At 34.9% G+C, this 22,125-nt stretch overlaps 1 pseudogene; it reads right to left on the bottom strand.

Annotated features, from left to right (window-relative positions):
- LOC109059800 overlaps positions 1-21,017 on the bottom strand; it is a 38,816-nt pseudogene extending 17,799 nt beyond the window's left edge.
- Between the last annotated feature and the right edge of the window lie 1,108 nt (positions 21,018-22,125).

Genomic DNA, 22,125 nt, shown 5'->3' with positions numbered 1-22,125 from the left:
AACTGAGGACAGGCCACTGAATTATTAGATAATAATGAGAGGTGGTGATGCGGCCATGATGTGAAGTGTCATACTAATGCAGTTATGAGAGAGAGAGAGAGAGTGAGAGAGAGAGATTAAGCATGTTTGAATTACACAAGTCTTTCTTTACATTCTAAAACGTAATTGAAAATTGAAAACTTGAAAATAGTTTGTCTTTTTAATCCTATTGTTTTTAGTTGCTTGTCATGTTCGTTGCGGGTTTGGGTGTTTTTCCTGTTGTATAAGGACATTTGAAATAAATGAAATCATTTAGTGAAGTGAGATGGAAATGTACTAAAACCATATTGAAGCAGAATGTCCAGTGACCACATGGAGAAAGTCCTTGACAGTGCATCTGTTCTTATTATATTGCTTGAGATTTGTCTTCCGTATTTTTCTATTGCAGAAACATTTCTGTTGTGTTCTGGTTTCATAGTTACAACTACGTACATGCCATTTTCTTAAATATTTTATATAGTGCATCAAATAGTTTATATTTTGCATCATATCCATAATAAGTATAAGTATTTTCGATGATATTGCTTTTACTTGACTTTATTTACATATGTGACCTTGAAGGAGTCAAAAGTAATCAGATTACATTGTGGTGCTTGGATTACATTACTGAATACTTTTTTCATTAAGTAATCTGTAACGGTAATGCAATACATTTTTAAAGTGACCCTCCCAAGCCTGCTCAACTGATAAATAGTAATAATAAAAAATAACAATATTTTGGGATTCATCAGATGTCATCAACATGAGCTCGCCCCTCCCCAAAGAAACAATGAGTCTTACCACTCTCCAGATATTCTTATCAAACAAAACCACACAGCAGCTTACAAGAACATGTAAGGAACTGCCAGTGTCATCGGTTTGCCTGGAGCCAAACACACTCAAACAAGAAAGCCTCCAAGCACCCCTTGAGACGCAAACAGACAAGAGAAAGGAAAATGTGTTTCCACCTGATGTGTGAATCTCAAAGAAACATCCCAGAACAAAAGTTAGTTTGTGGCAGAAGGAAGCATTGTGTCGTTGTGGTGAAATCACTGGGGCTTGAGGAGAGGTGGCTGTGGAAATAGGACACATTGAAACGCTCAAGGTACCGAAGTTCAGGAGGAAATGAAGGAACAGTGAAGCTACCACGAGTTAGTCAACAGGATCTGTTGTCAGGCGCTGAGTCTGATTAGGTTGGAAATGTGTTAAAAAGGATGGAAGCCAATGGTGTGGGGAATTGTTTCATATTTTGGTGCTCATGTTTTGAAAAAAGGTTTGGCTGTTTGAAGAATTTCAGTCAAGAATTGTACATGTTGTGTTTCCATTCAGTGGAAGGAGAAAATATTTAGTGGAACAAACATTTGTTATAGAAAAATATAGAATTGTCTTTAAATAATAACTACCACTTCAATAACTGAAAAAAAAAGAAAAAAAAAATACTTCAAGCTACACTTCAGAAATTTTGCATCCAAAATTGTAAGAGATGCATCTAAAATCCCAAACTGCCTGAGTATGTACTACAACTGAAGAGGAACAAACTTTGCAACCAAAAAAAAGTACATTCTACTGTATATAGTATGAATGTCTGTAATATAAATGTGTCATGATCCAGTCACTGAACTTCTGTTTATTCAACACCAGAGGTCATCATCCACAACACAGACTCTCACACACAGTACACCCTGGACTACATTTTCCATGCTCCATTGCACCGATCACATTCACCTGATAATAATCACACCATGCACCTGAGACCAATCACACACACACAGCACAATCCTCAGACAAGCTTTATAGCATTGGACTTCCTCTTACACACTGCCGAGTATTGTTCTGCACATATCCCTCTCCTTGTGATAGCTGTGATACCAAGCCATTCTGTGTTTGTTTTCATAGTCTCGTTTTCATAGTCTTGTTTCAGTTTATAGTTTTCATAGTCTTGTTTCAGTTTATAGTTTTCATAGTCTTGTGTCAGTTTATTGTTTTCATAGTCTAGTCTTTTCCTTGCCCTGCCCTCCTTCTCGTGTTTTGAACCGTTTGCTCTGGTTACTGGATTACCCCTCTTGTCTACCCCTCTGGATATTGTTCGCTCATCGGAGACCCACGCTTGCCCTAGGATTATTCTTGTGTCTTGCCCTCTAAATACCTGTTTGCCATTGTTTGACCCATGCCTATTATGACCACATCTTGTTCTAATAAAAGCTCGCACATGGATCTGCATGTCTCACGACTCGTCAGCCCCATTATAAAATGTTAGTGATACCTAACAGGTTTAGTTTCCAAGAAACTAAAGTATTTCCAAAATTTAACCCATAGATATGTATAGGTAGATTACTGATTTGAACACCCTTCTGACCCATCATAATTACAACTTCCTAACTTGTAAATACTAACTTCCCAGGAGGACTTAAACACACCATTAGACCCAGAATAATCAGTGTGCCAAATTTCACAACTTTTCACCATATGGTTTCCATGGGCTGCCACAGACACACAGCCAGAAAAAGCTAAAAAATATGATGAAACAAAAACACCACTGGCGCTTGATCCCAAATGAAGCAGAACATGTGCAGTCAGACTTCTGCAGTAAAACTTCCATGGTTGAGAAAGGAAGTAATATGGGCTTGAGGTCTTGTGTTGACTCATTCTGTTTTTTCAAGCTTATAAAATCTCTTATATATATATTTGACCATGTCTGTGACTAGATTCTGCCCAGAGGAGGAGGGTGACCTCTCTACAGGGTTGGCAGAATGGCAGCACCTAGTCTTGGCACATAATCTGGAGTGGCAGATGGCCTGCCATGGGCTAGCCATTAGCTCGTAGCAGCTAACAAGCCTCCCCTAGCATCATGTAGCACTGCAGGTCTATGAACAGTCCAGCTTATGCTAGTCACCCGCAGCCCCAATCCTCTGCTTGATTCCACGGCTCTAGCTCGAGTGAGCCTCTAAACACCTCTGATAAGTCCAGCTTAGTGCATGCTAATGTTGTTATCTTTGCTACATCCAATTAGCACTACCTTGGAATCTACAGAAACATGCTGCCCACATGTGCCAACACTGACACAGCTTCTTTGAAAAGGATGTTAGGATGTGTTATGGGATTTTGGAGATGTTAACTAGACATGAGAGGATATACAACACATGCAGAACCGTTTTACAGCTTTACCTGTGGTGACGGCAGCAGGAAGGGGTGTTAATTGGAATAATTAGACCAGGGCTTATCAACTAATTTCTTTCAAGGAATAGATTATCTAGGGAATTTCCTACATTGTACACTTTTCAGCACTACACCAAACTAAAAAAAGGAATGCTATTAACGTAATGTTTTTAGATAGTATTGAAAGAAAAAGTCATGTGACATACAGCCAAGTATGGTGACCCATACTCAGAATTCATGCTCTGTATATAACCCATCCAAAGTGCACACACACACCGTGAACACACACTCAGAGCAGTGGGCAGCCATTTATGCTGCGGCGCCCGGGGAGCAGTTGGGGGTTCAGTGCCTTGCTCAAGGGCACCTCAGTCGTGGTATTGCCGGCCCAAGACTCGAACCCACAACCTTAGGGTTAGGAGTCAAACTCTCTAACCATTAGGCCACGACTTCCCTGAACTGAACTGAGCTGGATGATGAAATCACTGAATTAACACTGAACTGAAAACCGACTTTAACAAAAAAATTGACTGTTAACCATTGTGTTGATTTTTTTTTTTTTGCATTATTGACACTATTTTCCTGTTTAACACTGTAAAGCTGCTTTGACACAATCTGTATTGCTATATAAATAAATGTGACTTGACCTTTCAAACATACCCAAACAAAAACAATCAATCAGTAATAGTCCTTTACTGATTGATTATTAATGATTGATTGTTTTTGTTTGGGTGTGTTTGATTATCGCATTTGCACTGTTCAGTTATGTGTAAAGCTACTCTGCTTTGAAAACGTAGTTACATAAAGTCAAGTCACATTTATTTATATAGCAATACAGATTGTGTCAAAGCAGCTTTACAGTGTTAAACAGGAAAATAGTGTCAATAATGCAAAAAAAAAAATAATAATTTGGCCATGATGGCCATTTGAACTGTGACGCTTTTTTTATGTAACCTTCCTATTTCTGAATACTTGCATAAAAAACTAGTGGGTGACCAATAATGATTTTTTGCTGACCAAAGCCAATATGATACAGAACAGGGTGGCCAATGGCCAATATAAAGTTGCTATACATGATATCACACTATTTAATTATAGATAGTAAATAACACATGCAACATTGCTGAAATTAAATGTATTTATTTTAGATATTTACTGAATTAGAAATAAATCAATACCAGAAAAGAAAAAATAGAATAGAAACAGATAAAAACATAAATAAAACTGAAGTAAACACGTAACCAACAGTGCACGCAATAAGCTGGCAAGTCAGAAATCATATTTTCAAAAAAATAAATTAGGACCAGGTAACGCCAAAAAATAATTCAATAACTACTGTATGTAAAAATAAATTAATTAATTAGTAATACAAAAGCCAAATATCGTGGTCAACCACTAAAATAAATAACATTTAATTTTATAAGATGCATTTAAATATGTATAGCCGAAGAGCAGCAATTCAATAAAAATCAAAGGTTTGTAAAACAATAATAAAAAACTGACAGGCTGGATCTGGCCTGTGGACTTCTAGTTGTTTCCCTAAACTAGACACCACACTATATCTTTCTTACCTTTGGACCAATGATGATGAGGACCACTAGGGGGTTCTGACTGTGCCATTCTGTAAGAGAAAGATCAAATTTAATTGTTTATATATGTTTACATAATTATATTAACATTTAAAAACAGTCACAATTTCATGCTGCACAATGAATGAGGTTGAACTATGATCTATGAAACTATGAAAAAGTAATACCTGCAAAAGCTTCTAGAAGATACAAAGGATCCTTAACTCGTCTGAGTCCACATAACAGCAGAAACACACATAGATTTTCCACTTTCTTGGTACACACACCTAAAACACAAGTCAAAAGTGTCACATTAAGACAGCCTTGGCAAATCTGATTTATTTTTGCTATAAATGCCTTTTAAGTGCAGATTTTACAGTTTTACCCATGTTTTACACAGACTTTCTATCTATAAAAATCTATCATAAAAATATAATTTTAAAACTATGAAAGTCTAAACAGAGTAAACTAACAAAGAATATTAAAAACGGATTGCTTAATGATTTATATATACAAAAAAATAAATTTCCAATCAAGCTATATTTGGTCAAAAACAGCAAAAATGCTTTTTAATTGGGTATATTTAAGATACAAGAAATGACAGTTATGAAATTAACCTTAGCTGGACAAAGGAGTCCATCAAATTATCCCAAAACTGTCTAAATGTCATTTCCACCACTGAATGCTTGTCAACAGGGTCAAAAGTGCCAATAGGTGAAGAAACACCCGACTACATGTGCAGAGAAACTGCTGATCCTGAATCAGATGTTTAAGTGTTTCTGAGCATTGAAAAGTAATGTGACATAAATCAATGCATACATGCTGTACCTCCATCCGTAATGAGGCTAATCCATCAAACAAGGTCATAGAGATGTCAGAGATGCAGTGCGTGCAAAACTGATTGCATGCTCAAAGTAGTACTTTATCAATATGGCATATATAAATAGTAAGTATGCCATAGCATGTAAATACATTATGTATCACAGAATACACAAGAAAGAACCATTTTTATAAGCCACCATGCATATTTTATTAGTTATAGTTTAATGCAGAACATCTGGATTATAGAATGACCATTGGAGACAAGAAAATCACTGAGGATAAGTAGGAAAAACTAAGACTGTAATTTTAGCATATTAACTTATTACAATTATTTATTATATTAAAAAAAGAACCCCTGACCTGTATGTAAATGCGATTTTCCTACCATTGGACAATACGATCATAGCACAAGTACTGCTAACATGAAACATTCCCGAATTTGATGGCTTATAGATTGAGACCCGAAGAATGATCTGATTAATTAGTCAATTAGTGTGTCACGCAACATTTAAAATGTTTCACTTATTAACAGCCCTAAAATAGCCCACATAGTGATGATGTTATCAAGTCCATGTGACACCGTCCTCTCTGTTTAGACAGTAGCTGGTATCTGTGGGAATGTTCCCTCCAAATCTGTGCTTTACCCCAGATCATCCCTCGCTTAAATCCCACCTATTCCAGATTATCCATAAAATATAAGCGCTAGTGTATGTATGTGTACACATGCGTGTCAACTGCGTGTCCAATGCAAGTCAGTTCAGGCTTGAACACTGTTGACAAAAATAGTATCAAATTTTATCATAAACTGTCTGCTTCACTTGCCAAACGCTATCAATTCAGAAATACTTCAAATTTGGCAGTGAAAATCCGGTCACACTTCATTTTAAGGTTCAGTTCTCACTATTAACTAACCATTAATTATGACTTTTGCCTCAATAAACTCCTAATTACTGATTACTAATCGTTAGTAAGGTAGTTGTTAAATTTAGATCTTGGGTAGGATTAAGGATGTAGGGTAACACTTTAGAATATGGAACACTTATTTACTATTAACTACAACTACGAAGTTTAGGTATTGGGTAGGATTAGGGATGTAGAATAGGTTCATGTAGAATAAGGCATTAATATGTGCTTAATTAATACTAATAATTGGCTAATATTCTAGTAATATGCATGCTAATAAGCAACTAGTTAAGAGACCCTAAAATAAAGTGTTACCGCATATAGAATATGGTCATGCAGAATATGTGCTTTATAAGCACTAATAAACAGCTAATATGCTAGTAATATGCAACATGCAATAAGAAACATTTTTAATTTTTGAATTTTTTCCCTACACAGTATTAATTGTGTTTTGTACACATGAAATATACATGAAGTATAGCCGCTTTTATGCAGCAGCTCCTTGGCATTGAACAGTTTGAAAACCCCTGGTTTATAGCATAACTTTTGGAAACCATATCTTCATAGTCACAGTGCTTTATTTTGTCTGTTTTAGCAGGTAGAGCCAGATAGCAGTGCCCTACGCCTGAGGACAAGAGTGATAAATGAAATGATCTGTGAACCCTGCACATAAGGGCTACTAGTTTTGCTACAAACAATCCACACACAAGCTGCTTAAAGCTGAGCATTGTTGCTTTTATCAGTAATTGCTCCCTCATCTGGAATCAGTTTTACTTTAGGTTTCATCAATGATGTTAGTTCCAGCAAGGCTAAGGCTGGTCATAGGTCAGTATGAGGACAGCCTCCACTCTTAAACATAGAGGGAAAAGGACAGAGAGGTACGTGACGTGAGGTAAAGCTCCTGGATTAGAGGACTGATCTAAGGGTACATGCTTACAATGGTTTAACTCTCAGACTAGGGCTTTAAGTGAATTTTTACTTGGAATGTGAAAGACAGGGATGGTCTCACCTCATCTACCGCATAGCTGGATAAGCCAACAGACTCACATTAGCCCTGCTGTATATAAAGCTGTTTCTAAAAAGGGTAGTCAACTTTCACATCCATAGTTTCTCTAGTTTCTCATTTTAATATGAAAAAAAAAAGTTAAACTTTTTAGATATTTTACCTTCTTCTGTTAATCAGCAAACAGTTTCAGATTGGTGAACATGATATTGCTAAAGGTTGAGGTTTTGCTGTCTAAAATACATAAACAAAATAAAATACAAAAAAGGGTAAATATTTAATTAAATTATAGCAGATGTGTTGTCAGGGTTTTATTGTGTCCTGTTAGATTTCTGTTTTTGAATTTAACTTGAATTGAGGCAGAAAGGGGAAGCTGAATTGCGATTTGGTTTTGGAACCAGATTTTATTTATTAATTTTTTTTTTTAATTATTATTATTTTATCTGAATGGTATAAAACGTGGTAGAGGTTTTGGTACTTGTGAGAACAAAAAACAACAACAACAAAAAAAAAAAACATAGATCAAAACATGATTCAAAAACTTGATTACATGATTACACTTGTACAGTTGACGGTTTAAAATGACAGGATTGGAAATGAATGGGAAGCAAATCTAGTGGAAACATACTTCACCTAAATAAACCTTACAGAAACATCTTTTTATAACTTCATGAGATTCATGGCTTTGATTTCCAATTAGATTTAGTGTACTACACATTTTGGACAAATATACATTTCATTTAAAAGGTAAAAACAGAATTTTTATGCAGTTTTTATTTGCAGGTCTATGCTATAATCTCATGTCATCTGAGAGTTCGGATGCACATTTATGTAAGTAACTATGGAGTGCATGGCACAACTCACTACTACTGTTATTCTGACGAGACATGAGGGACAGATGAGTGAGAAGGATAAACTGGAACCCCTTTTTTGTTTTCACCATCATGCCTTATTATGGATCTAAAAGAGCAAGCATGTCAGCCTGAACCAGAGCACTGTCACTGCACCAGTATTTCAGTGTGAACAGATGATCAAACAGATACAGCTCATACAGGCTAGGCATCACTGGGGTGTAGTCTAAATGTTTACCTAAAAAAAGTAACTTATATCCACGCTAAAAATAGTTGAGCAGAGAGATTAGCCTTCACTGCCAGAGACTGTAAATACTGCACTCCACCATGTGGCTGCAGGGAAAATAGGCTTTACTACATCCCAGAAACTCTGAACACACAAGAAAATGAAATATTTCTGGGATTACATTTATATAGAAGGCACATTTTAATTAACTTTTAACAAGACAGATTAAAACCCAAAATAAAAAGCTGTCAGACTTACTTAAATTATATATAAAGCTAGTTGACATATAACATGTCCATGGATCTTAAAATAATAATAATAATAATAATAAATAACAATATATATACAATAATATATACAAATAAATAATATTTACATTGCATTAAAGATTTTAACTTTTAAACTAAGGTTTTAACTTGTTTTGCCCTCACTAGTTTGTTTGAAATAGCCTTATGGTGTAATAAAAATAAATTAATAAATAAATAAAATCTGTTTCATTTGTCCCTTAATTAATATGTGGCTATAAAAAGCATTTAAAATGCAAAAATATTCAATGTTTCTGTTAATTAATATGTGGCCATGAAAGCATTATCAAACTTTTATAATTATATTATTTATTTGCACTGTAGAAACATATCTGGTTTCTTACAACATTTGCAGGCTCCTTGCATGCTGAGAATTTGCAAACTCTTTCCCACGGTAACTTTAAATTTGAAGTAAGTCCACGGATGCCTTTGGTCGTGTACTCTAATCTAGTGTTAGAGGATTTGTGCACGAGAGTGGTTTACGACGGATTACAGGCATCCTCAAACGAGACAGCAGAGGGAACATGTCCTCCACTTCACTGTAAACAGCCGCCATCCATATCACTCCTGTCTGATGTTTTTAGACTTGTGATGGATAGACGGACTGATATATGGAAGCTCTGTCTATCTATTCTTTTATCACACTTCTGCCTTCAAGCAGTGGCTGAACCGTTGACAAGCTTGACAATTTCCTAGTCTCTGTGTAGGATCAGTTAAGAATGCTCTGTCAACTTCTCTGATGCACTTGAGAGGGAAATATAATTACTGCAGGATGAATTACACCTCAAAGGTTTTTTAAAAAAAAAAAGACAATCTAGTGGGTTTGCCCTTATGTTTGATTGCAACAGTAGACAAGTATCTTTTCTATAGTGTTAGATCTAAGAGTTCACATGGAAGAAAAAGAGGAGGATATAAACAAACAGGCCTGTCACTGAAGGTGGGGGAAAAACTAAAGGCAAATAAAGGCAAGAGCTGTACATCTCTCCAGAGGGAGGAGAATATTCATCTTCATGTGCCACGGAAACTGATATGGACAAACCGTAAGATGTGTGCACCATGTCTTCCCTATTACTTGTCTTCCTCATCCCCTTACCCAAGAATTTTTTTCCCCCCATGATTTACATTCTTTCTTTATTTCCTTTTTTTTTTGCCTGCCTTTGATCATAAAGAGCAACTTTAACATGAATGTAGTGGGTGACTTATATCCCTAAGGAACACATGAATGTACACTTTAAACATAATATCATTATTTTTATTAAGTCTACACTACATCAAACAATCTGTTTTTCACACTGGAAATGTCACATTTCACAGCCTTTCACATTTAAAATAGTGTATAATCTGTTAATATGTACATTTGTGAATCCTGTCTAGCAGGTTAAAATGTTTCCACTCTGACACGGAGTCAAAGCACAGTGTGAACATCTCAGTCACTGTACAAAGCAAATGTATTTTTAATGAGGTACGAATGAAGGCAGCTATCAGTTTGTTGTCTATTGCTAAACAATCCACCGTAACATTTAGCACTGCATTGTGTCGGACCTTAAACAAGACTTAGAGAAAACAAATTAATCATTTTCGATAAAGCTGCTCTTGAACCAGTGTGCACTAGCACTATATAAATAAAACTTAAAATAAACCTTTGGCATCACAATTTGGGGTTCATTCCTGAAAAGAAATGCAGGAACAGAGCTTCATAACCAAGTTAAAAGCAGTACTAACTGCATTTCAAAAACATAATGTGTGCACACTGGCTCTAAATGGGGTCATTCCTAAGTTTTGTGTTATGTGTGTGTGTTAACAGACCACTGAATTGGGAAACAGGACCCTGGGAATATAAGACCATTTTTCACATGACTTAAGACATAAGACATAAGACTTGTTCATTGTGTGCCATAGATATCTGGGGAACATAGGACCCATGTATGCTTCCTTCTAAACTGGTTTGAAAATGTAATCAGAAACATTTTTTCAAAGTAGAATTGGAGTGCTCAGGTGGAATAAGCTGCAATGTGAACAAGGGCTGCATGATCAAATTGGAGTTTTTCTGCTAAAAATTTAAATTGCGATTAAAGGTTTGTAAGGTTTAGGCAAACATTTTTTTTGATTATAGATCAATATGACTACAGAAGTATAATACCATTTATTATGATAATAAATATTTTTATATTATTATTAAATAAACATACTAAACAAAATAAGAAACATCATTGTAATATTTAGCAAAAATAAAATAAATGAGTATTTAAAATAATAATATAGTAATAGTTATTATTACAACTGTAAAATTACATTAACATTCATGGCCATCTTATTCTTCATTTTCGTTAAAGAGTCAAACGTTTATTCTGAACACCAGGAGCCCTTTAAGTTTCTCTTTTGTTCACAGCAGCTGGTTTATAAGCTCTTCTCATTACAAGTACGAGAAGGCACATATTGAATGTTTCAAGAAAATTCAGATCAGATGCAAAGATGGAGTTTGTGAGGAGCACCATTTACTGTGAACCAAGCTGCTCCAAAACACTAGATGATAAACTGCATGCTTGTAATTGAACACAGTGCCATGCTTCACTCCAAAACACGCAGCACATATATTTAATTAAATTGCAATTTGAAAATCGTACCGAATCATATCGCAATTTTATTTTTATTTGATTAATCATAGCCCTAATTTAAACTAGTTTATATATATATATATATATATATATATATATATATATATATATATATATATCTATATATATATTAGGGCTGTCAAATGATTAATCACGATTAATCACATCCAAAATAAAAGTTTTGTTTACATAATATATGTGTTGTATACTGTGTATATTTATTATGTATATATAAATACACAACATGCCTGTATATATTTAAGAAGAATATGGTTATGTTTATATATTAAATATATTTATATATAATATAAAATATAAGAATATAAATATATAAATGTATATACTATGTATATATTATTTCTAAATACATAATTTATGTGTGTGTATTTATATATACATAATAAATATACCCTGTACACATACATATATTATGTAAACAAAACTTTTATTTTGGATGTGATTAATCGTGATTAATCATTTGACAGCCCTAGTATATGTGTATATATATATATATATATATATATACATATACAAGTCAAAAGATGCCTCAATAAACAAATCAGATTACACCATTAACCTATTATAGATTAATCACTGCTGCAAAAATGTGCTTTTCTGCCTAGCATAGAAAACAGATGAGTTCAATGACCTAGTCAAAGTACGCCCATCACAAGTTTCTCTGAATTAGTTTTTTTTCACTAACATCAACCCTTGGAGCTACACTTACACCTCCAGACAGCTTAAAGCCTCCGAAAAGAATGAAAGAAATAAAACTCTTGGCACTCACACCTCCGAGCAAACTAAATCGTCTCTGCATCAGAACCTCATTTCCCATGAGCCCCTGCAGGCGTGACTCTCATCCTCATCTCATTTTACCCAGTGCTATGAGGGGGTCTATACAGAACAATCCCAGAGGACCACCCAGATCCTCTCTGTCATGTGAAAACCTGCTCCACCAAAAAACTTTGACATAACTATAGACCTCCAACCTGAGTGTGATACAGAGATGTCATCTCAGCCATCCCATCATCTACTTCAGCATCCACTCAACGTGGTAGGGGGTCAGAACACCTGCTTTGATAGAGCTGCAGAGGCTTGTGTAGACTGATCTCAGAGCAGTGGCACCAGCCCCGGGGGTCTCCACAAACAAGCATGGGCTTACATAGAGATCAATCTTCAATGCAGAGCAGCAGGCGCACTGGAGCAGATTACTCTGACAAGCCAGAGCATGAGCTCAGGAGAATGGATTAGATATTCTGGACCTTGAATCAGTCTCTGTACATTTAGCTTTTTATATAGTAAGGCAGCATGTTCCTAGGAAGTGGGTCTTTTCATTAGTGATGGACTGATACACAGCAGCCCCAAAAGTCTTTAGACAATTTTGGACACGCAAGTCACACTAAATCTGAATGTCACTGCATTAGATACAAAATAATAAATCATTAGCTACAAAATAATAAATCAAGTGTCAACTGAAAAAAAATAAAAGAAAGAAATAAATAAAACACTGGACTTTTTTTGACAACTATTTTCTTTTTATGATATATTTTGCTTGAAAAAGCATGTTTGTTTGGTTGTGCTGTCTTATAAATAAATAAAATGCTATTTGGTTTGATATTTTATTATATAATGTTATACTACCGGTCAAAAGTTTTTTTTGTTTTTTTTGGTCATTCTATGGAGGACCAAAGTTCTCTAAATGAAATGATTAAATAAATAATGAATTCAATAAAACAAGTTAAATGTACCAATTTATTCTGAAATAATTATATAATTGTTAAATAACTGAACTAATTAATGAAATAATTAAATTAATAAAGGAATCAATAATTAAATGTATCCATTTATTTAGTAAAATTCCATGAAAATTTGGTTTAAAATATTTCACAATATCCTCTTTCACACACTACTTCTGTGTTTAAATACTTCCTTTTTCATAATAAAATGTGTTTTTCCAAAAAGCCGTTTTTCATAATATGCTGAATTTATGAATGACGTCTGTTTGATGAATCATGTATTTCCAAACCACAACTGGTTTAAAGTTGAAGGGGAGGCAGATGTGACGAATCGATCTTTGTGTGGTTGGTGACATTACTGATGGAACTCCAAGTTCATAGTTCTTCCCATGTACTATGCACCTGCAAGCACGGCGAACAAGACAATATCTCTCTCATTAAGTCAAAATAATCTTAAATAAAATGTAAGCATATGTGAAGTTATAAGCATGCTATGTAAATAAATATGGCCTTTAAAAATGTCTCCTTGGCCCGTTCCAATGCAACCAGCCCTGTACGGGGCTCTGGAGTTATAGCTGGTCAAAGATAGATCTTTGGGGGTGGGGGGTTAAAATCATCCACTGCAAGCTGTCCCAGTGCAGTGCATGGGAACATTTATCTGTATTGATTTATTCTATGCCTCAGGAGGTCCCAGGGCTTGAGATTTTTGTTTTGATTGTTGGATTTTTTTAAGTTGCGAAACTTGCAGTTTCTGAATTTGTTCATTCAACTTAACATTTTAGGTTTTCACTGTCTCGACTGGTTTGTAAATTGACTGAACTAGAGTATTAGCCCCTCAACTTAAAATGTCTTGAATTCACTGATCTATATTATGACTGCATTGCTCACTGCGTTCTAAACTGCCGTCAGGGAGTGGCCATCTTACTATTCCCTACCAGCTCAGAGCATCATTAACTGACAGCCAAAACACTGACCTTAAATCACCTGATTTGAAGCTTATCAGACACACAGGATTAGTTTTTGGGATATGTTGTGTACAGTAGGTCAATTAATTGTTACTTCAGATGTTATCTGCAATGTTTATGGTCTTTTCAAACAGGATAAGCAATACTGATGTATTAAACATGGACATATGAACTGGATTGCTCATGACATCATAAAAGTGAAGCTACCATATTGGTATTCCCATTCATTCTAATAATTAATTAAACATACATAACATTATACTCCTATGTAAACTGAAATGCTATGTTAGTAAAGCGCCACAGAATTTGCACGATCTGTAAGAGTCTGAAATAGATGTTGATCCATCAGGACATAAAAAAATACATGCATCATAACTTATTCAGAGAAATAACACTGAATACATACCGTAGTCTTAAAGACATGAGCTTTATTTCCAAGATGATGCATGGTAAACTTTGAATTTCAATACAGCATAAAGCAATATTAACAGAGGCTTGTATATTGTAATATTAATTGCACATCCGAATCAACTTCTGATAGTAATACCAGCTATATGTCCATGTTTAATATTTCCTGCATAATTATTTACATAAAGAAATATATTTTTTGCTGGCTCAGTTACCTGTGTTGGCAAGTGCGCAGCACACACACCCACCTAAACGATTTCAATATTGCTTATCCAGTACGAAATGACCATGGCATATCTGTGAGAATAATTTACAAAATATAATAATCTACAAAACTGTGATTTGACTGTGAAGACAAATTTCTATAAAACCAACAAAGCTTTCTATCTGCTATATGAAACACAAAGAAAGTGAATGTGAAACACACACACACACACACACACACACACACACACACACACACACACACACACACACACACACACACAAACACAAACTCCAAGTAGAGGAAAATGATGGATTAAATGTTTAAATCACCAAAACAGGCAATATTGATATCATAAGTTCAAAAACATCTTTGTTATTTTTATTTCTTTCTTTCTTACTCTGTTGCCCCATTTCAAAATAAATATGCATGTTATACATGTACAGACTCACATGCACACCCTCTTCACTCCTGAAGGTGGACAGGTTGTCTCTAATCAAGGTTGAGAGCTCCTGAGCCTGTTTCAAGTGTGTTGAGGGCTGAAGATCACATGTATATTTAATGGGGCGACGTCTGCTGCTTATCAGAATCATCATAGTGTTTGAGGGGTATGATGATGAATGCATATGTCAAGATATTAATAAAACGTGGTAATCTAATGTTCTTCTGCGTGTCTATCGTATATGTAATGATGTATGACATTAAGTGGAGAGCAGTACTGGTGAAGGCGCTGCACCTGTGCTGTGTAAAAAGTCACTCCAACTGAAATGTGATGCCACTCAATCCCTGGAAACATATGTAGAAGTTTCAACAATTACATAACATATTATATTTCAAAAATATTAAAAGACCTATCAAAAATGCAGTGGGCCCACAACTTGCAGTGTTAATAAACTCTACCTTGAGGCTGTATATAGATCTTCTTGCGCTCACATACCTGGAAAAATGGTCAAGAAATAAATGTAAGGCCCCTACTGGACATTTGTGACCCTGGACCACAAAACCAGTCTTAAGTGTAATTTTTTCGAAATTGAGAATTATACATCATCAGAAAGCTGAATAAATAAGCTTTCCATTGATGTATGTTTTTTGTTAGGATAGGACAATATTTGGCCAATATACAACTATTTGAAAATCTGGAATCTGAGTGTGCAAAAAAAACAAAATATTGAGAAAATCGCCTTTAAAGTTGTCCAAATGAAGTTCTTAGCAATGCATTTTGCTAATCAAAAATGAAGTTTTGATATATTTACGGTAGGAAATTTACAAAATATCTTCACGGAACATGATCGTTACTTAATTTCCTGATGATTTTTGGCATAAAATAAAAATTGATAATTTTGACCCATACAATGTACTATTGGCTATTGCTACAAATATACCCCAGCGACTTAAGACTGGTTTTGTGGTCCAGGGTCACATTTGTAGTAGTGTAAGATGTGCGTTCCCAACCAACGGACCAATTAATTTCACTGACTTCTCCACTGGTTCATGTTTACTAGGAAAAAAACTGTTAATAATAATAATTCTTATTATTATTTTACTAATTTTAGATATTAATATATTACTTTATGAATGACCCTGGAAGCCCTGCAGATGAAAACAGACCTAAATGTCAATCGTTAGAATTTCTCTTTTTATGATAATAGTTATCCATGTTCAAAGTTCATGCCCAAAACATGTCCTTGGCTAATGTAATAGAAAAAAATCTGCTGAAATAATCTCTGTGCAGTACAGCGAATCCATGATTTGCCTAAATCAATACCAGCTGAGAAAAAAATAAAATAAAATACAGCAGCAGGAAGGTAATAAAAGAATAAAATGTAAATGGCTGGATGAAATAAAATGGATAATTTCACACAGACAGAGGGGAAATTGGCTGGATGTTATCAATCATGGGAGAAGGAGACCCCTGGTGTGTGTGTGTGTGTGTGTGTGTGTGTGTGTGTGTGTGTGTGTGTGTGTGTGTGTGTGTGTGTGTGTGTGTGTGACAAAAACAGAGACATCCTGTTTGCCTTGACTTGTGTGTCTGGGGTTTCATTTGAGGATAAAACATGGAAATAGTTATTTTAATGCTGTGCTATTACAGGACTGAAGGCAGGATATTGCATATGTAGCTGTTAAATTCTTTTTTTATTATTTATAGCATCAGCTAGTGCAGTAGTTGTCTCTTTCTCTCCTTTCTTCCTCTTCTCTAACCCTTTAGGAATAAACACTGGCATTTTTATTATCTCATTTACTCAATATCCTTTCAGTTTGCCTATACTTTAAGTGTAATTAGGACATTTTTGACTATATACACTACACTTTTTTTGGACTTCTCTTGCACTCACTAAAGCTGCATTTGAATATATATATATATATTAAATAAATTTTCACAGCATTCTATCTTGTGCAACAAAAAGTCAATACTATCTATTATGATTTCACATAAACTTTTTTAACCTCTTTACTGCACTCTGAACAGCAGTTCATATATAGTACATGAATGAAAAGGTGCTGACAGCTGCTGAAAGTTTGCTCTGGCATGTCAGCAACAGAAGTTGTAAGAACCCAGAGCTGTAAACCCTAACGTTTCTTACCAAGAGCACCTCGGCACGTTCTTTCAGTTTATCAGTGAATGCCACAGCAAACCTGAGTGTGAGAGAGAGAGAGATGAAGAAAGTGAGTTGACATGTTTGACATATAAAGAAACATGAAAAGTCAGATTTCTGCACTGGTTTGGAATAGTGAGGTTCACCCTAGTGACTGCGTTCAAACGTTTTCATTTCACCACAATTCCACACTTTCCCAGACATCAAAGCTGCCAGTGGCCGTCAAAAATCTGTAAATCAAACAAGTCAAGCCACGCAAATAAAAGCACCGCAATGCAATCACTGAGTAACACTTAAAGTCAGGCTGATGAAGAGGAGGAAGACGAAGCTGTAGTGGAGTTTTTTAAACATTATTTTCAAAAACATTTTCATTACAAATTATATTGTTAACATAAAAATTGTTAAAAGTTAAATTTGAAATGTACATTTCAGAAAATGCTTTTATTTTAAACGTGACCTTGATGTTTCTACGTTTCTCAAAACCTTACAGTTTACATCCCAGATTTTCACTGTGGCTCTGGCTTTTGAAGCTCCATGTATTTGTATTTTGTCGAGAAAAAAGTCATAAAGTTTGGACTATGCCTCTGTCTTGCTGTCAAGCCTCATCCTACAGCTCCCTTTATTCAAACTCAAACAAACACACATACACGCACATGCATAAGACATAAGGTCCTCTTTGATTTTCTTGGGAGGGTTGTGCTAACAATGATTTTGAATAAAGAAAAAGCCCACACAGTGTTGTTATTTTTCCAAATTATTGCAGCTAAACCCCAAGGGTTTCCTTACGTCCCCTCTTCATCATCCCCCATCCCTCGGTTCTCTTTCAGGATATGTGAAGGTTAGTCAGTAACGGCAGCAGCAGGGGGTCTTCTCTGGGAGATGCGTTTGAAGTGGAAGGGCTCTTATCACTCTTATGCTCCCTAGTGACAATTATTCCCTTAAGACTGTCAAAAGTGTGTGAGTCTGCCTGTACTAATCAAACAGATCACATGAATCTATAACACCTGGCTAATGAATTGAAACCAAAGCTGGCAGGCTTTGAGTCTTTCTCTCTCTCTCTCTCTCTCTCTCTCTCTCTCTCTCTCTCTTTTGGACCCTCCAATGGGCCTTTGTCCTAAAAAATGTTGATAGGATCAGGTATTATGTGGCATTTCTCTTCTTTTTCATCTGTAAAAGAAGAGAGAGAGACAATACACTACTGTTCAAAAGTTTGGGGTCAGTATATATTTTTTTAAACATAGTACTTGTCAATAGTTAATAGTTAATTTATGATTTTTATATTTTTTAATTAAGTCTCATAATCAAAAATACAGTAAAAATGGTAATATTGTGAAATATTATTACAATTTAAAATAACTATTTTCTATTTGAAAAATATTTTAAAACATAATTTATTCCTGTGAAGCAAAGCTGAATTTTCAGCATCATTACTTCAGTCTTCAGTGTCATGTGATTCTTCAGAAATCATTCTAATATGCTTATCCAGACCACCTAAAGAATAATTTTAGAAGAAGAGATCAACAATATATGTAAGTTTATATAATCCTCTTTCATATTGTTCACGTACAATTAAAAATCCTTTCCTCACCCTCACTCCAAACCTATACAACTTTCGTAATTTTTGTGGAGCACAAACGTTTTGAAGAATGTTCTGGAGATTTCAAGCTTCAAAAAAGATGCAAAGGCACCATCAAAGCATCATGTAGTCCATATGACTAGTCTTCTGAAGCCATATGAATTATTATGTGAGAAACAGACAGATTTCATGTTTAATTGCATGGAAAAGAACAACCAGTACATTCTTTAAAATCTCTTATTTTGTGTTCCACAGAATAAAGGAAGTCATACAGGTTTGGAATGGGTCGTAAATGACAGAATTTTCATTTCTGGTCAAACTATTCCTTTAATTATGTCTGACTAGAGCAGGGGAGCAGGATAAGTGTCAGATTTCATCAAAGTAAATTTGACCTGGCCTTCCGCAGAACTTCCTCCATCACAGCTCGCTTGTGCTCATCTTTTACGTCCTCGTTGACATCCGTCCCTCCAAACACCACCCCAAATGGCACTCTAGAATCTGCAGAGAAATTAAAATTCACAACAAATACGTAAATCCCTTATTTCACTTATTCACCTCCTCTGAAGTTCAACTTTTAAATCCTTAGAGTGAGCAAAGTCTTTGAGGCATGAAGCGGTGTGTTTATCTTGCCACAGGGGAAAGTAGTCATCCACAGAGTGGACATTTCGGGCAATGACTCAAAAAAATGCCATACTGTATCTGAGGGAGGTGAGAGAGAAGTAGCCTTCAATCTTAAGACATTCTGTGTTTAAGAATGTGAGTAACAATTTATCAGTCAACAGCCAGTTTTCTAAATTAAAGCCATAAACGGATAGAGGAAGCTGACAATATATCATTGAATAAAATATCATATAAAAAATATTGTAAATGTTGGGGTACCGTGGTACAGTGATGGATTCACATGGAAATACCCTGGTACTCTGATATATACTGTACTATGGTAATAAAAGGATCACCATATTCAAATACAATACTATTTCAAATAATACCATGGTGCTTGGTACAAAGAACACAGTAATAAGTAATAAGTGTGGAATTTCAGTCATGACAAAAGTCCTTATTAGCTAAACAGATGCATGTAAATATAATGCATTGCCAATGAAATAAAAAAAATAAAAAAATTTAAGGGTGCATGAATGTTAAAATGGCTGAAATTGATAAGCCAAGAATTATTAATTTTATATGTACAGTATATACTGTATGTGTGTATATATATTATATATATATATATATATATATATATATATATATATATATATATATATATATATATAAAAAGAAAGAGAGTACACTTTGGTGTGTGTGTGTGTGTTTTTTTGTGTGTGTGTTTATATGTGTGTGTGTGTTTTTTGTGTGTGTGTGTTTTGTGCGTGTGTGTGTGTGTGTATTCCTTTGTTAATTATTTTTAGAATAATCTAAAAGTTAAAGTAGGCAGAAATGAGCATGAACAATCAAATATCCAATATTAGTCGATACCAAATATAAAATAAAAACACTAATAACTGATATGGTATCAATATAATGTGCATCCCTAAACAAAATACTACTATAAAACGTTTGTGTAGTGTGCAAGTAGCTACTTCTACTTTATCACCAGTGAAGTCATAAATTCCATAATAGAGATCTGGTGGACAGTAACACTAATAAGATAGATGTGTGTGTACAGTATGTGTGTGTGTGCAGGCTGGGCTCTGTGGTCCACCAGCTCAGAATAAAATCAATTGAGATGCTCTCACTAATATGGTGAAACCAACACATGCATGTGGGACGTTTCACCTAAAAGAAGCGTGCCTCCTTTGAAAAGATGAATAGCCTCGAACCGTGGCTCTTGCGTCATCAGGGACGATACATCAGAGGCAGAGCAGAACTCCGTATCACACAGTACACAAGTATGTCCTGCAGCCATGATATGATTCCTGCAACCCAAACACACACACACACACATACTGTATAAATCAGCATCTCTTATAAATTGTCTCTGAGCTGTTCTTTAATAACAGACCTTACAAAAATTCTGTGTCTGTATGATGGTACTCTGATGTAATACACCATGGCACTTTGATATACATCATGATATTTCCAAGAATACCATGCTATTACCATGCTACATTATGCAGTGCAATACATGACATAATGAGATATAATATTGTACACGTTGATTTAAGATGCTAAATCGTTTCATTTGAAAACTGAGCGCCTTTCAGGGTTAATACTACTAGGATAAGCTCTTTTGTTGACTTGAGCATCAACAGAGGACTGCGGTACTTGGTTTCGCTAATCAAACAGCAGTTACCTTATTCTTTCACCTGCCAGCAGATGGACAACGCACTCCTCTCTTGACCTGACAGATAATCTCATGCGTGCAGGTTACTGTATTTCACCACCAAATACCGTTTGCAATAAGACCCTTCGGAAACATGGAACTGTAGTGTGTGCTAAACATTAAAACATGAAATGTGGCACCCAATCGTATCTAAATGTGTTAGTATGTAGATTAATAATTTAGAGTTGTACCCCCCCCCCCACAAAAAAAAAAAATAAAAAAAAAAAAAAAATAATAGACAGATAGACAGACGGACAGACAGATAGACAATTAACTTTGTATTACAATCAGGGCCCAGGCTCTGTTGTTGACCTAGGCAAGATTTTACATTTCTAACCCCCACCCAATCCCCCACCAAAGAAATTTCTGGAAATGCTGATTTTTCTTTACTATACTTTTAACATTACATAAATACAGATAAGTATTAACATAAATAAGTAGTAAATAAATTGTGATAATAAATAATTGGAGATGTTGAAGCGCTTTGTAGATATTTTATGAGTGAATCTGTTAAAATAGCCTATGCCTACAGTGGCAAGTACTAATTACAACAAAGGGAAATATGAGCAATATGAAATGCCTAAAATAGTCTAACAGACAACAAAGGCAACTAAATAAAGGCTACATTTTGTAATTTATTTGTACATGTTAGCCAGCTAGCTAGCTAGTTAGTCTAATTAGCATACCCGTACCTTTCATTTCAATTTTGTGCATACGTACAATGGAAAAAATGACATACTTAAATTTAATTATTTCATTTTATATAGATTATAGTCCTAGTCATGGTCTTTTTCAAAAGACATTTAGACACTTTTTGGTGAATTAAAAGCAACCATGTATTGCTATGTAACTGA

This window comes from Cyprinus carpio, unplaced genomic scaffold (genome assembly GCF_018340385.1).
Source record: "Cyprinus carpio isolate SPL01 unplaced genomic scaffold, ASM1834038v1 S000006635, whole genome shotgun sequence".
Taxonomy (NCBI): Eukaryota; Metazoa; Chordata; class Actinopteri; order Cypriniformes; family Cyprinidae; genus Cyprinus; species Cyprinus carpio.
The sequence above is the reverse complement of the archived record's forward strand: the minus strand, read 5'-3'. Positions and strand labels throughout refer to the sequence as shown.